Genomic DNA, 14,034 nt, shown 5'->3' on the forward strand with positions numbered 1-14,034 from the left:
GCTATAACAATCCTCCAAGGAGCTTACCTATTAATAACTGTAAATAAAACGTCTAAAGATCATTCCTTTTTTACACTTTCAGATCAAAAGTACCTGAGTATGAGATCAATCCTATGTTCAACAGATATGTAACTGGACTCATCTTTCCTCTGAACAACGTTTTGGTCTTACCAACCTTTAGTCATCAAGTATATCTTAGATTCAGGCATTAACACTTTCCTCTGTATTAAGTTATCAATCACAAAACCTATTTTTCCTTTATAATGTCCTGGCTCATCTGCTCATTTTCAGGGGCCACCCTTACCTCTGTGCCAGTCTGAATTTGTGCACCCCAGAAAAGCCATGTCCTTTAATTATCATTCAATATTGCTGGGCAGGAGCATTTTTATTGTTCCCATGGAGATGTGACTCACCCAATTGTGGATAACTTTTGACTAGATGGTTTCCATGGAGATGTGTCTCCATCCATTCAAGGTGAGGTTTTGTACTGGAGCCCTTTAACAGGGAACCATTTTGGAAAAAGCTACAGAGCCCATGCATCCAGAGACCTTTGTTTGTGAAGAAGAAAAATGCTCCCAGGGGAACTTCATGAAACAAGAAGTCAGGAGACAAAGCTAGCAGATGCTGCCATTTTCACCATATGCCTTTCCAACTGAGAGAGACACCCTGATGTCATAGGCCTTCTTGAACCAAGGTACTTTCCCTGGATGCCTTACATCAGACATTTTTACAGCTTTGCTTTAATTTGGACATTTTCATAGCATTAAAACTGTAAACATGCAACTTAATAAATTCCTACCCACCTCCACTCCCCCTTTTTTTAACCATTCCGTACCTAGTATATCGCATTCTGGCAACTTGCAAACTAGAACCACCTCCTAACAGTGATTTGCTGATTAACTCAATGCCTCAGGCTTGGGTTATAGCCACTGGCTGCTGCAAGGCCAATCAACATGTTACCCTATGGTCATCTTATTTTCTGAAGGTCCAAACTCTTTTTGTTTACATGAATATATTTCTATTATTGTCCAACATAAACTCTGCAATACTAAAGTTACTTTAAGTTCGGTGTTCAGCCACCCTCGTTTTTTATTTTAAGGAAATTAAAATGTCAAGCAAATAAGCTACAGAAAAACAAACGGAGTTAACTCCGAAATGTTACCCCATCCACTCAGGTCATCAGTTCAGGCTCTGGCCAGCTGCATCTCCAATGCTCTATTCCCCATCCCACCTTAGGACTGGTGAACAGCATGATACTCGTTAGAGTTTTAGGGTGAAATTTTCACTTATATTTTGATCACTTGGGAAGAGGTGACAATATTAAGTTTGAACAATGTTTTAATTAACCTGTGAGATTTTTCATATATATCCACAAATCAGAAAAAGATATCTGTCCAAATATTTGGTTAAAAAATATGGTCAGCATAATCAAAATCAACAAAGAGGAGGTTTGGTTCAAGTAACACTTTGCAGGCTGTAGAGAATGGTCACCCTAACTAGATATGCCAACTCTGTTACTTAAATCAAAGAGGGAGGGGAATAGTCTTAACTGCCGGAAAACTTCTGAGCCTGGTGTAGGAAACTTTTCTGTCTTTAGAAATCTGTAAACTCTAAGGAGACTGTACAAGCAGTGACCCAAGGTGATATTGTTTTGCTGCATACAATTGCACTGCTGTTACAAAATGGCACAGGGGACCCTGTCTCGCTTGTATCTAACTGAACTCTAGAGTGGTCTATTTCAGGAAGGACTTAAACAGAGCCTGGGTAAGCACTTATGGAGGCTTCTTAAAGGGGATTCAAGCATCAGTTGAGGGGGAGAGGGTGCTGAGAGGACCATTAAGGTCTCTTCTAATTATGGCAATCTAGGTTCTTATGAACATTAAGATATATTTGACTGAATGGATACACATGTGGCATAACCTATATTTTTATGCAACCTGATACAAAAATGGATGAAAGGGTGAAAAAGCAGAAAAGGAAAAATATTCTTTTTGATATGAGCTTTAGGCAGAAGGAAAACAGGCAACTGCTTAGAAAGGATGTCAAATTCTTTTTCTCTGTGCAATGGCGGTTCCCAGCATGTACTTAGTGGCCCCTTAAAAATAGCAGAAAATTCATGACTTTAATCCCTTCCCCACAATAACTGTTTTTACTTTTATTATCTGTTCATGTATAAAACACATTTTCACTTGGAATCTAGGATTTCTTACATGAGGCACTCTCCTGCCAGCAGCTCTGGGGATGCGGTGCAATCGGAGGTGGGTGGAGAGGTGGTGGGATGGTCCTTTTATCCAGTTTGTAATCATAAAATGGTCAGGTTACTAGTGTTCACTGTAGGGCCATTTAACATTTTATGATCCAGAACAACAGAAACTTAACTTTCTCTTACATTACATTACTCAGTACCATATATTCCCGTATGCTATCATTGGGGAATGACAGTAGGAGGGACAGTTTTCTCTTTCTGTTTTACTCATGTAACACAGGGACATTATAGGTGGAGTGTGGTGGTGTTGAGGGTGACAAGCAATTGAGGGATCCTTCCTATTTGTCACCAAACTTCTCTCCCTTCAGCTGCTAACATTACAGCAGACTGTATTATTTAATTTTCCAATTCACAATAAAATATTGCGGAAACAAATCTTGCTTCAGGTGCAAAATATGATTTACGTTCAGTTGAATATTCACAATAACTGCAAAATCAACAGAAAATAATTCCATAGAAGATGTATCATTTATTATAATGTATAAAAAATAGAAAATTATTTTGCAAAATACTGTAGTTTATTATGGGTGGATACATGTGTCTATTCTTGCTCCTCTACTCAAAAAACTCTTAGTTCAAGGGAGTACTGTTCACTGGGTCTAGAAAGAGCACAAATAACTTTTCTAATGTCTCTGAAAATAGTCTTCATGAAGATCACAGGCTAAGGACAAGAAATTTACTTTTTAACCAATTTTTAAAAGAACAGAGTTCAAAAATAAAATCACTGTGATTCCATTAAGAGCATTTTTAGAATTCCCAGGTTCAGCGGCCCCACCTCCTTCTTCAAGGCGATACACAAATTAATCAAGACTCATTCCTGGGCCAGGGGCCCAAGCAACTAACTTTGCTTTCAAATGCACAGCATGCAAAGTTGTGAAACTACCAAAATATTTCACTGCACCTGACAGGCAGCTTGATTTTGTAGGGGGGAGTCCACTCCACTGAAAATACAAACATCTGAATCCCTCCCATAATAAGCTAGAGCAATGAAGTAAGATTAGCAGCAAAAGGTAATAATTATATACTGCAGGGGTAGGTAGATAGGATGAAGAAATTATTAAATGACTGAAGTTTGAATCCTGGCTCCCCTACTAACTAGATTTGACCCTAGGCTACCTTCTTTTAATCTTGTTGGGCCCTAGTTTCCCCATGTATAAAAAGGAATAATAATAGTAGTTACCTCAGTGGGTTGCTGTGTGCATTACACAATACATGCAAGGCCCTCAGTACAATACCTGGCATAAAATAAGCATTCAATAAATGTTCGTTATTTCACTATTATTTCTGTAAATTGGGCAGAGAACCTCAAGGTAGTTCTGAACCCATCCATCTCATCAGCAAAGGGTTTGGTCAAGTGCAACCTGACCTTTTCAGTTGCTATTATATCATCTGCACCTCTGCTATCCAATCACAGTAGTCAATAGCCACACGTGGCTGGCTACTGAACACCTGAAATGTGTTCAACTGGAATTGAGACGTGCTGTTAAGTGTAAAAGATACACCGGATTTTTAAGACTTAGTAGGAAAGTAAATTAAAGCAAAACATCTCAATAAGTTTTAACATCGATTACGAGTTGAAATTGTATTTTGGGCATGTTGACTTAAATGAATAATATATTATTAAAATTTATTTCATGTGTTTCTTTATACTTTTTTTTTTAATGTGGCCACTAGAAAATTTAAAATTACCTAAGTGGCTCGCATTATATCTATCTGTACTGGACAAAACTGATGGAGAACCTAATGTGGAACGGCGGCCCCTGGGCGCTTGGTAGAAAAGCAGACTCTCGGATCCGCTCCCGACCTACAGAACCAGTACTTGTACCTTAACAAGGTCCTCCGGCGATTTTTAAGCATCAGCTGTTTACCTTAAAGAAGTGGGCAAGGGCGGCCTTTTAACCACATAAATGGAAATACGCTCTGGTAACTGTTTAGCGAATAAGAGAGCAAGCGGAGGGAGAGAAGCAGTAGGGGCGGGGGGGAAAAAAAAGAAAAGAAAAATTAAATGAACAAAAAAAATAGAGGGGAAACATCCAATCTGCGAGACAAATGGAACATCCAGGCCTCTGCGTCCAGAAGAGGGGAGGGAAATGCAAAGTGAAATAAAACCTGCAATTAGTAACCTGTGAAGGGCCAGGAAATTGCCCGTGAAATCAATCAAGCCCTACCCGCCCCTCTGCGGCCTTAGCTTATTAGCTAGGCCTGGACGTAAGCGGGTCTGAGGCTGGGCCGCGACGTGAATCACCGTCCTCCCGGAGCTGACGGTTCCGCGCTGCGCCTCTCGACCTTTTACCAAAACCCCGATTTCCAAGCCGACACAGAGCGTTTCCCGGGACTCACCTGCCTCTAAGCCGCCCCAACCGCCTGCGCCTTCGCCACAGCCACCTTCCAGGGCTTTCGCAGACAGGCCGCACCTTTGGACCAAGGCGCTGTTCCTATTGGCCACCTCGTTCGTCACTCCTACGGGGCTGAGCCGGACTCCCGAAGGCTGTCCAGAACGCCCTAGCAACCGAACTGGGAACTACAATTCCCGGTATGCTCAGCTCGTGAGTTGTGGTCGCCTCAACGAGTTCCATTTTATGCAAATTTAAATCGAAAGACCACACCCTTCCTCATTCCAATCGTATCTCCTAGAGCCTTCCTCAAATTGTGCCTTGCCTCCCTTTTGTCGCCATAATTTTCTCCCCTTTAAAGCCTTCTGTAATTAAGTTAGTTGGATACACCCTATCTAGTGTTTCGAACGGCAACGGACAGAAGCACAAAAATCTCCATAAATGTCGACAGTAAATGCCCGGACCAGAAGCCTCCAGTTACGCCTTCGTGGAGGGGGCGGGACGAAAGAGAATCCTACGCCCGCCCCATTTGAGAATGCTGATTGGTTTATTCGGCTGTCGCTCCTACCTTTTCCAGTTTCCCGGCTCCCCCACCTTTCGCTCCCGTGGCGGGCGGGGCTAGCGATAGGGAGCGTGAAGAGGGGAGGACCCCTTCTTATGATTGGTAGGCTAGATGTCCCCGCCCACCTATGGGCGGAGATGTGGGTGGGTAGATAGGTGGGGGGGTGAGGCCGACGGAGAAGAAGAGATAGGCGGGGGCGAGGGAGGGAGCGAAGGAGCGAAGGAGCAAAGGAGGGAGAGGAGCAGAGGAGCGAAGGGAGGAGGGATCGCAGCTTGGTTGCTCCGTAGTACGGCGGCTCGCTAGGGAGAATCCCGTGCGGGCTCCGGGACGCACGGATCGGCAGGCGGGCGGGCGGGGATGTTGTGCGGGGTTGTGGCTCCTGAGTCCATCCGCGCTGCGGGTGAGCTGCACTGATTTGTCCCCAGGGCGGCAGCGCGGACCCGCCTGGAGATGAGGTGAGGAGCGGGCTGGACTGCGGCGGCCTGGACCGCGGGAGGCGGCGGCGGGGGTCGGCGCGATGGCCGCCCGGGGCGCCCTACCCACGGCCGGCGCGCGTTCCTGCCGGCCACCCTTCGCCCTCTGCCGCGCGCTGGGGAGGTGCGGCGCCGGCCGTGCTCCGCCTAGTTCTTCCCGGTCCTCCCTGGGGCCGCGGCGGGGCGGCCGGCTGACCGGCGCCGGGGACCCGTGGGGGTGGCGGCCGCGGGACGGACTTCGCGGGGAGTGGGCGCCCTCAGCCCTGGCCGGCGAGCGACCTCCGTCCTTGAGGGGCGTCGGGGGCGGTGGGTCCTTCCAGGGCTGACCTCGCTGCCCTCGGCCGCCGGAGTGTGGCGGGTTGGCGGAGCCTCACCTCCCCGCCAGCCTCCCGGGGAAGCGGGACGCACGGGGAACGGTATCTTGCTGCCCGCCTCTCTCACCGCCTCTCCGGCCTCGCGCCGTCGGCTCATGCCTTCTCCTCCTGCCTCGTGCGCCTGCAGAATCCCTGTCATTGAAGGGCAGTCAATGCCGTTTGGCCCCAAGCCTCCCTGCCTGGGCTGACTGATGGTATTTAACCAAAATCAGCTCCCTTTCCAGTGCCACTTCGCCTTCCCTCCTTTACGCACAGACAGGGTCTTATGGTGTGACCTCTAAGGCACGACTGCGGTCTTTTCTTGCCTGAACTAAACGAGGAAATGTAATTAGAGTCCCCAGGAAAAGGAAACCAACGAGGAAGAGGCTGTACCTTCCTTCGCTCTGTCTTTGGATGAGAAGATAACTTCGTAGATTGCATTTCCTACGGGCATCTTTTGTCGTGATTCAGACGCTGAAGAAAGCTTTGCTTTTGAAGAAATAGATTAGCGGTTTCTGTAATTGAGTATGAGGCGGTGGAGATTTTTGATTGCCTCAAATATGAAAGTTTTCTTAAAAACTTTGCCGTCATCGGTGCTATTCTGAAAGCAGCATCCACCTGAAAATTTAAATGTATGCAGACTTGCGTTTCTTTGTGCCCATCTGTTGGCATCCTGCTCTTACTACTTTCGTGGTCAAAAAGTATTGATTTAAAAGCAAGTATAATAAAAGCTACAGATAATAAAAAACAAGTACAATAACAAACACATGCCATCTGGAAGATGTAGCAGGGAGGCAGTTTTACTAATCCGGTTGAACCTATGAAGAAACAGGCTCAGAGATCTTATTATGGGTTTTGTAGAGGACAGGGTCTGAGGGCTAGAAGTGGGCCAGGGTCCCAGCAGGTCAACTGCTTTGCGTGGTGCTACTCTTAACCCCTAAAATAATGGTAAATGTATTTGTTGGGTTTTTATTTTTAGATGACTTTAAAGTTGATAGTGCAGAAGCTTAAAGGCATCTCAAAATTATTCCATCTCTGAGAACAAATACTATGTTTAATTTTTTTTTTACTTGAAATATTTAGGTTGTTTCGATGGGTGATTGCTTATAAATAAAAACTTTTTTTTTTTAAGTATTGAAGAACTCTTTCTGCATGAAGGTTTGCAAAGAACCCAGGAATTTTAAAGTAATCTAAGTTAATAAATGAGGGACACTAATTTGGTGATGGCATTAAAATTATTTCAAATTCCTTTAAGTAGCTCCAGGAATGGGCATTTCTGATAGAAATTGCTAAGGCACGTGGTACCTTCACAAGACTCTATTATCATTCTGCCTGAGTAAGAGGAAATGAACACATTTTTAATGTACTTTGGAACCCTGTGGATTGTTCAGATACTAAGCATTGTGAAATAGGGCATAAAATGAGTACTAATAAGTTAGTTCCATGAAATGTTTGTCACTCAGCATTTTTTTTTTTTGCAGTTCACTAGGAATTTCCTTTTTCTTAATACTTATCTCTAATATTGGTAGATTTCTGCTAAGCTTACTGTTTCCCCAGATGCTTAGTTTGAGAAACTCAAATCTGTAAGAGATTAAGGAGGAGGTGCTGGTAAATTCCTCTACTCTTACCTGTCTTCTTAATTTACTAAATTTGTGAATTATAGAACATTATATTACTGAGGACAGCTCACATTCCACTATTGTAGAGCTTTCTTAAGCTTTTTGTTTCTTCTAAATGATCAATCCCTTCTTACTCACTTAACTGTTTGAATTTCTCAGTGTCTGGACCTCTCAGCTTACTTACCTCAGCGTTAACTCAGGTATGTGTTAAAACAAAACAGGTTTCTGTCCTGAGCTCAGAATCAGCCTACCTGGGAGTAGGGCCCTGGAATCAGTATTTTCAACAAGTTCTCCAGGAATTTTTCTTGTATGGTGAAGTTGGAGAGCTATTGGCGTTGCATCCCATCCTCACTGAACACCTCCTAAATTTTATTTGGTTTTTTAGGACACTTAGAACCATGTTCTGAAGTGTATAACGTGCCAGAATAAGTTATATACCTTAGGCTGCGAGTAGAAACCTTTTGACTGTGATTGCCATCTTGGTAGTGTTCCTGTAATACACCTTTCGGAAGGTCAGAGACTGTCTGGCTCACCAAGTATCTCTGCTTCCTAGCAGAGTGCCTGGAGTAACTCATTTAAATTCCTGTTGAGTAAAGAAAGGAGTGAAGGACGGACATCACAGTAAAACCAAGGTTTGCCACCTTTGCTTGTGAAACTGATTTTTTCATTTAGTAGTCACTGCTATTATGAGTTAGGAGGCAAAAGGACTGTACCCCGGTCATTTCTGTACATTTGGTTGGCTCCAAAAGAGGAGTGCCTTCCCTGGGGCATAGGGAGTACTCCAGGCGATAGGCATAATGTTTGCCTAGAGATTCAAAATGTGAATTTAAGTAATAGTGTAGCTGTAAGTCACTGTTATCATTGTATCAAATACCATTTTTTAAAGCTATGATAAAAGCCCAACATAATGCTATAAAAATAGTTTTCTGGAAAATATAGAAAATTGGAATGTTTTTCGGTTTCCCTTTTCATGCTAATAAAATATGACCTTCACTCCTGTTTTTTGTAGTCCTATGCAGGGCCCCCTAAATAACAGATTCTTAATATGTAATTGGGGATGCTGAATAGCAGTGTGGTAAGAGCACCAACTGTGGAGAATATTGGGTTTGACCACATATAGTCTGTCACTTTGATCAAGTCATCTGATCTCTCAATGTCTTCGTTTTCTCAGCTGGAAATGGAAATAATAGTAGCCACTCAGGACAGCAGTGAGGACTTAAAGTTCAGACACTTCCAAATGCTTTTATATGTTCTCGAGACACAGTCACTTAATAGTGGTGGTTGTGATGATGATTGAGAATTGGAGTACATAAAAATAAAACTCAAAAATTAACCAGTTCATTTAATTTTTGTACTCCTTTCCTTTATGTTAATAGATAGAAATATGTTTCTGCTAATTTCTTTGTACCAAATTTGGATAATTAAAAAAATTGATAAAGTATTTAATAAACCATTAACTATTATGTAAATATTAGTTTTTTTTTAAATAAAGAAACCTTGTGATCACTTTCAACTTAATTGTATTATTTTAGAACAAGTCTGATGTCCACGTAATATCCCTAATTACTTTTTAAAATTTCACACTTACAGTGGAAAAATTAGAATAGAGAAAAGTAAAAAGTAGAAAATTGTAAAATACCCTTAAGCTCACTGTCTGATTGTATTTTACCCTCCGAAATTTTTTTGTGTGCATGTGTCTGTTCATACATATTTTCTGGTAACAAAAATGAGACCCTGCTATATACATGGTTTTATAACCTGCTGTTATTGTTTATCTTGAATGTCTTTCCATGTCTGTATTGTCAATTATAATAGTTTTAATAGTAAATATAAAGTTCATTTTGTGGGTCTACAATTCAGCCAATTTATTTTTTATTAGACATTAGTTTCATCAAAATCACTTAAGTGACTATCCTTCTCCATCCATCTCTGTGTATATCTTTCAGTTTTTTTTACCCTTAGGTTAAGTTTTTAGAAGTGAAATTGTGGGATCAAAGGAGTTGCTAAATTTTAAGATTTTTGATACATATTTTCAATTTGGCATTCAGAAGGTTGTAGCAATTTACATATCTATCAAAATGCAAGTGCCCCCCCCTCCACTGCCCTTTTTTGGAATGACTTAGCCAATAACAAACCTTGTGAATAATTTTTATTTTTAGGAAGAAGAATGAGATTTTAATATAACCTGGTTAATAGTATAATACAGGGAATCAGAAAATCCCTGCCCTTGAAATAGTAATAGCTACCATTTATTAAGTCTTTTCTGTGTCCCTGGCAGCTTGCAGCATTTTTGGTGCATTAATTCATTTAGACCATCACAAAAACTCTGAAGCAGGCATGTTTTACTGATGAATGTCCCTTGGAAACTGAGGCACCAAAAGTTAAGTAACTTCCAGAGCCAGCAGGTGGCCAAGTGAATCTGACAATAGGGCCCTAAAACTCTTAGGCCCAGTGCTGTCCTGCCAATTTCTTGGACGTGTTTTATAGGCGTTCAGGTACTTTCTGTATTTCTAATTTCTGTTTTAGAGTAACCTAGAGGTTCCCAAGTATATATTAATTAGCTGGTGAATAAAATTGAATCCCTCTCATTAAAGAGTGAGTTACACAGACTAGTATGACTCAGTTACTATATTGATGTTTCTTTTGGCCTCCGGTGTTTTGGAGTAGCTAGAAAGTAAAACCTGAAGTTGTCAAGTGGTAACTCATACCAAACTCTGAAACCTGTTCTATGACTACTTGTTAAAATGTACTCTGAAAATTGCTTTTTTTTTTTGTACATATATTTCACAATAAAAAAAACATTAAAAAATGTAATAATTTAAAAAAAGTGAGTTATATTGGTTAGCTCATAAGTAAGCCTCACCAACCATCTACTATTCATCTTTTTAAACAGTCTTGTTATTCTTTACCTTGAAGTGGTTTTTCTGAAGTGCCCATGCATGAGAAGCAGGATTAAAGTGATAGCGCAGACTAGTGAAATTGGAAAAGACAATTCACTTGTGATATTGGACTGGACTGAAAACACAAGCCAAAACACAAGCCTTTACCGAAATGTGATTAGGGAGACTAAACACAGTTTGGCCATTTTAAGCTGCCTGTGGAGATGCACTTCAGTAATGCTAAGGCCTCTGTATACAGTGAAATCATGAATCCACTGGGAGACCAATTAAAAAAAAATGTTAGTAAATGTGATGGTAGAAATTGTTAAAGTTTTGTTGCTGACGTTTGAGACCCTCTAACAAAGTGAATTTCAAGTAAATGAATCCTGCCCTTTAATCTTGTTTTGGTATAATTAACGATAGATAGCTTGCCTTATTACCTTATTTCCCAGAGAGAATGCAGGTAAAAACTTTTTGGTTTCAGTTCTACCACCCAAGTTTGTGCTGCCCAGTGAGGAGGACTGCTGCAGTTTAGCTTTAAGCTGGTCACTAAAAGCCATGGTCCTGCAGTTCAGGGCTCCACTGAAGGCTGTGTGGGAGTGGTGCTACCTATATTTCACTTGTCATTGAGTGGTAGAGCCAGGAGTGGAGCGGAGTGTTGTGACAGGGTTTTTGGATTCAACTGAATTTGAATGTGAAAATAACAAGATCATAACAGGTGGTCAAAGCTTTATCCTTGATGGTTAAAATTAAATGTCCTTTCTTTAATACACCAGGACATGTTTTTGATTCTCTGTTGCTTTGGTGAGTAAAGCAATGGTATTCAGTGGTATGTCAAACTTGTGTCTGTTTGCAAGTCCTTTGGGAGGCATGCATTTATAAGACATGGGTACAGTTTTTGGCAGTGGACAAAGTCAGTTGCTATTTGCGCCAAGCCTAAGGAGGACACCAACTCTTTTGATGAAAACATTGAAACAAGATCCACTGGATCCATTCGTTGTGTGTGTGTGTTTGCAGGGCTGATTGCTTCTCTACGGCAAACTTCCTGAGTCTTGTTACTGTTCTGACAAGATGCTAGAGAAGGACAACGGCAACATGCTGTATTATAAACCATCATATAAACCCCTATACACACCATTCCTGTGCCGTTTCTATAATAAGAATCTGTTTATTGTGGATTGATATTTTATAAACATCAATCTACTTCTCCTGTAAACTTAAGGTAATAGATTTTAGAAGTAAGTAATTTTTCAGTTTCTGGACATATTTTCAACTCACCTGTTTCATTCTTATAGAGACTGGAGTACTACATTTTGGTTTATGACGTATAAATAGTGGTATAACTAGTAATGAGAGAAAATTTGAGAAATTGAAAGAAAAAAAGAGCCTCATTCTTGGTATATAGCAGGATTCAGTGAACAATAGTTCCCCCTCCTTTATTTCTCTTTCCTCCTTCATTTACTGTACTGTTAAATAAAGTCAATAAATGATAATAAATTTATTATAGGCATGTAAGACATATTATTAGACATCTTCAAATATTAGAGTTATCTTAAATATTCTTTAAATGATTAGGGAAATTGAGGACTAAAAGAACTTGGCAGAGGAGTTAGTAGGATAAACTCCATGAGGGCAGGGAATTTTGTCTGTATTGTTCCCAGTTTTAACCCCAGGAGCTAGAATGGTGCCTGTTGCATCGTGGACACTCAGCAGTTATTTGTTGAAAAGTTAATCATGTTTGAGATCAGAGAGTCTCTCAGTTATCTATGGATGTTGACATTTCTCCCTAGTCTAGAACTATCACTTTACAATGAAGATAATATGATTTACCCTGAGGACTCAGAAAGGTGAGGATGAATGGTGATTCATATAAACTTCCTTGAGCGTTCGCTGGGGGGAAAAGCATCCATTAATCTACTAGAACTTATTGGTAAAATGAAATGACAATGTAAAATAAAGAACAGGAATTATTTAACTTCATGAATATTAAGTAAATTGAGCTTATAAGTAGAGGTTTCTGATTGAAGAAAGTTTCTGTTTGCATTTCTTGCTGAAAGAAACTTTAAGTATATGGAAATGAATGCTTTAAAAAGTTGTGTATCTATAGAATTTATTCTCTTTGATGAAGAACTGATTTATAAAATGCTGCTGTTGTCTGTCCAGTTTGGAGGTTTAATTAGTATCAAGGGGAGGGAAAATACTGCAGTGATTGTAACCTTAGATTACTTTCTTAGTTCAATTAGTTTTAAACCACAGTCATTGTCTGTTAACTTTAGTTGTTTTGTTCTTATTAGATGAAGTGATATTAGAGTTGTGATTGGGTAATACAAAAAACAAAAGCAGTACATGTTTATTGAAGAAAACTTTTGAAAATACAGATGAGGACAGATGAAAAAAACAAATCAACCTACCGATAACCTCATCATCCAGAGAGAAGGGCTGCTGATACCCTGTGAGGAGGGGTCAGCGAGTTCAGATTACCCAGCTGGTGACTAATGAGAAGCTGCAGAGTCTGAGAGGCTGGGAAGGCCTGTTAGGGACTGTGGCCATTGAAGATTGGTCCCATCAGTAGGGCAGCCTCGGGCTGGCCAGCTGTCCCCATTGGTAGCCCTGGGATTCCATCAGTTATGTCTTTGTAATGAAACCCCACATTTACTCTGAACAACTGAAGCACAGAGCTTCTGCAGTTGATAATATCCATTGCTGTGCTGAGATGGTGATGTGTCCTGCCTCCATGTAGAGAGGGCCCGGGAGCTTTGTCTTCAAAGCTCACCCTGTGTCTCTTTTTTAGACTTCTTCGCATTTGTACCCTTTTTTGTTATGATAAAATTAGAATTTTTCAGTTCAATGCTTTCCTGATGTCTTTAGTCGTTCTAGCAAATGCCTGACCCTGCCAGAATGGTGGGAACTCCTGTAGTTTTAGCCAGTTGATCAGAAGTGGGAGACATGGGATCCCTTGAGCTTGCAGCTGGTGTCTGAAGGCAGCTAGTAGAGCAGAGCCCTTAACCTGTGAAGTCTGCCTACCTCCTGGGAGTTAGGGTCAAAATTGCTTTGTAGCTGGTGTCAAAAGTGTCCGAACTCATCACAGGGACAAGGAAGAAATGGGTTCTTGTATCAGAAGAAGGAATGCTGGACAAACAAAACAGATGACCAGCACACTTATCATAAAAGGGGATGATGTGGCCCCTGTATTGAAAAGTATCACCTTTTTAAATAATAGCTTTTAATAAAACAGTAGTAGCACATCAAAGCAATAAAAGTATGTAAGAACTTTCTTCTTGATAAAGTTCACTTTTTAAATTCAAAGGCTCAGTATGCTGCCCACAGTAGAATTGTGTGTTGTCTTTCTTGTTCATTTTAAAACAAAGTGTATTTTACTATTCATCTAATTAAATGAAGTTTGGGCAACTAATCTGCAGTCTGGTTAATCATCTTGAGTTTAGAATTGTAGACACTTTCACCAGAGTACTGGTTTTATACTTGTAGACTTCTCAGATTTTTCATTGCCTAAAGGTGTGTAGGATTCTCTCTTGGCTAATCCTTAGAGGT

General features: G+C 41.0%; 2 protein-coding genes across 7 annotated transcripts in view; one reads left to right on the forward strand and one right to left on the reverse strand.

Annotated features, from left to right (window-relative positions):
• CRYZL1 (crystallin zeta like 1) overlaps positions 1–5,432 on the reverse strand; it is a 64,567-nt gene extending 59,135 nt beyond the window's left edge. The window contains exon 1 of one of the 4 annotated variants that reach the window (XM_077118891.1): positions 5,168–5,432. The gene's annotated coding sequence lies outside the window, so the exon portion shown is untranslated. Of the gene's footprint in view, positions 1–4,606; positions 5,134–5,167 lie in introns of those variants that run through there. The other 3 variants (XM_077118893.1, XM_077118890.1, XM_077118892.1) reach the window with 3 other exon arrangements.
• ITSN1 (intersectin 1) overlaps positions 5,228–14,034 on the forward strand; it is a 263,233-nt gene continuing 254,426 nt past the window's right edge. For 2 of the 3 annotated variants that reach the window (XM_077118885.1, XM_077118887.1), the window contains exon 1: positions 5,229–5,616. The gene's annotated coding sequence lies outside the window, so the exon portion shown is untranslated. Of the gene's footprint in view, positions 5,617–14,034 lie in introns of all 3 variants that reach the window. The other variant, XM_077118883.1, reaches the window with a different exon arrangement.

Source organism: Tamandua tetradactyla, chromosome 10 (assembly GCF_023851605.1).
Source record: "Tamandua tetradactyla isolate mTamTet1 chromosome 10, mTamTet1.pri, whole genome shotgun sequence".
NCBI classification, from domain to species: Eukaryota; Metazoa; Chordata; class Mammalia; order Pilosa; family Myrmecophagidae; genus Tamandua; species Tamandua tetradactyla.